This window comes from Chrysochloris asiatica, unplaced genomic scaffold (genome assembly GCF_000296735.1).
Source record: "Chrysochloris asiatica unplaced genomic scaffold, ChrAsi1.0 scaffold00047, whole genome shotgun sequence".
Taxonomy (NCBI): Eukaryota; Metazoa; Chordata; class Mammalia; order Afrosoricida; family Chrysochloridae; genus Chrysochloris; species Chrysochloris asiatica.
In genome coordinates, this window is record NW_006408565.1 from 10,171,728 (window position 1) to 10,174,624 (window position 2,897).

Consider the following 2,897-nt stretch of genomic DNA (forward strand, 5'->3'; position numbering starts at 1 on the left):
ACGCACGTGCAGCACCGCCCAGGCCCGCCTTCTCCCCTTCCCTTCCCGCCTTCCTTCGATCCCTCGGCCATTGACCGTGCGGTAAACAGCCCGCTTCGCCGACCATTGGTCAGCTCTCTGATCCAATCAACGAGCGCGTTTAAGAAGTAGTGGGCGGAGCCCAGGACTAGGGCGCTTGGCGTGAGTTGCTATGGTCACCAGATGCTTTGGAGCCTTCCAGAAAACCTTGGGCACAAATCTGTTGGGGAATGGAAGTTAAAAAGGAACAAACTTTGTTTCTCTGCCTTTTTCCCAGCGTGTGTAAACGGTACAGCTGAAACGGTTCATATCATCTTTTCAAATTCTTCCACTTACTTAAGGCCCAGAAAAAAGTAACTTGCCCAAGAAAACTTACCTCCGTCATCATATTGGACCAGGATTTCCTGAGCATCTAAACTATGTAATTGCACAGGGTTCCAGGCCTGAAGACCCTTGCGCCTGGTTTAATGCTTTGCTGGAGGAGTCTTGGAATTCTTAATAATTTTTTAATAGGAGGTTCTGCATTTTCATTTTACACTAGACCCACAGACCAAACGAGTTGTTGTTGTTGTTAAGTGCTATCAAGTCAGTTCTGGCTCATGGTAACCCTGTACAGGGTTTCCGAGATGCAGCTAGTAATTTGAAATACCTACCTTGTGCTTAGGAGCTCAGTGCTAATCCTACATCACCATGCCTTAACTCCTGTTATTGTGACAGATAGGTCCCAGACCTCTAAGGCCAATCCTTCCACTAATGCAATGAATTTTAACCATCTTAGTCTTCTCAGGGATCTTAACCGTTCAATCGTCCCTTTTTTTTTTTTTTTTAAATTTTTTTAATCTCCTGCTTCACAAATGTCATTTTTCTGCATCATTCCCATCAACTTACAAACATGCTCTAATAGTCACTTAAAAACAAGTTCTTGATGGCTGCTTCCATGAGTGTTGATGGTTGATCCAAGAAGAATGAAAGTCCTTGACAACTTTAGTTTTTTTCTCCATTGATAAGAATGTTGTTTATTGGTCCAGTGGTGAGGATTTTTGTTTTCTTGACATTGACATGCAATCCATACTGAAGGCTGTGCTCTTTGATCTTCATCAGTAAATGTTTAAGGCCTCTTTGCTTTCAGCAAGCAAGGTTGTATCATCTGCATATTGCAGGATGTTAATGAGTCTGCCTCTAATCCTGATGCCATGTTTTTCTTCATAGAACCCAGCTTCTCGTATTATTTGCTCAGCATACAGGTTGATTAAGTATGGTGAAAGAATACAACCTTGTTGCACACCTTTCTTAATTTTAAATCATTCAGTGGGACTAGGCTGACACATTAAATGGACTCTCTACAACAAAGATATGAGAGACAAAATAAAACAGAAAGATGAAAATTCTGGCACCCTGAATATCAGTAGAAAGGTTAGAGACGTGGATGGAGTGTTTTCTGGGAGTAGAGGCCAAGCAGGGAAGGCAAGAGAAAGAGACTGACTTGTGAACAGCTGACCAGACACTCTTCAACCTTCTTGTAAACAGCTTTGGCAGTAGAGGGAGGCCTGGCAGAGCAGATTTGCATAGGCAACGGAAAAGGTGAGATTTCTTCTTTTTCCCCAGGCTCTCCTGATGACCAGAAGGGTAGCCAGCTACCACCCTCATCCAGCACAGACCCTGCTCTCCAAGAGTTTGGAGCCATGTGATTGGGAGCCACAACAGTGTGAGGTGGCAACTGACTGCAGAGCTTTGGTATGCTGCTTTGATGGATTCAGGTGGGCTTGGCTCCAGACCAGCAAAACCCACAGAGCCACCAGACCAGCATTTAGCTAGTCATGCTGTTCCCAGCTTCCTTATGGTCCTAACAGATACTGAAACAGCTCCATTAAGGACTACCACAAACTACTTAGGGATTGAATGTCCTAAACACTGAAGCCAATAGGAATTCCATCTAGGGTCAGGAACTCTGCTATCACATCCCTTCCACAACCACCTTGTGAGTTATTGAATTGCAGGTGCTCCCAGAGGCTTTCCCACTCCAGGTCCAACAACTGTACTGTTTTTACAAATATGACAGCCCTACAGTGCCCTGGAGACAATGGACAATTTTAGCTTACACAAAGAAACAAGAGAGAATGGCTCAAACAAATGACCAAGAAGATGCAGAGCCAGAAAACATTTCTAAGGAAGAAAAGGTAATGGAACTGACAGAAAAAGAATTCAAAAGAATGATAATTACCTTCAAAGGTACCTTCAAAGAATAAATAGAAAGATCAAGGAGAACACAATAAAAACTCTGGGAGAATTCAGCAAAACTCTACAAGAACAAACAGACAAATTAAATGCAAATTTTGAAACAATACAAAACCTGCAATTAGAAATCCAGAAGATTAACACTAAGATCTCAGAAATGGACAATACATCGAAAAAGCAAAGCAGCAGATGCAAAGTAATGGAAGCCCAAATTATTGAGCTTGAAGATGAATCTCTCAATACTAGTATGCTAGAAGAACAATCTGGGGGGAAAAAAGAAAAAAATCCAAAGAAAGACTAGGAATTATGTGGGACACCATGAAGAGGAACAACTTACGGGTGACTGGAATTCCAAAACAGAAAGAGACAAGCACAGAGAAAATTATAGCAGAGTAAAGTTTTGCTCAAGATAATACAGAAACGGCTACAATCATACATTGACAGAGAACTTCCAGAGGTTCAAGCTGGATTCAGAAGAGGCCGTGGAACGAGCGATATCATTGCAGATGTCCGATGGATCTTGGCTGAAAGCAGAGAATATCAGAAGGATGTTTACCTCTGCTTTATTGACTATGCGAAGGCTTTCGATTGTGTGGATCATGACAAGCTATGGACAACATTGAGAAGTATGAGTATTCCAGAAC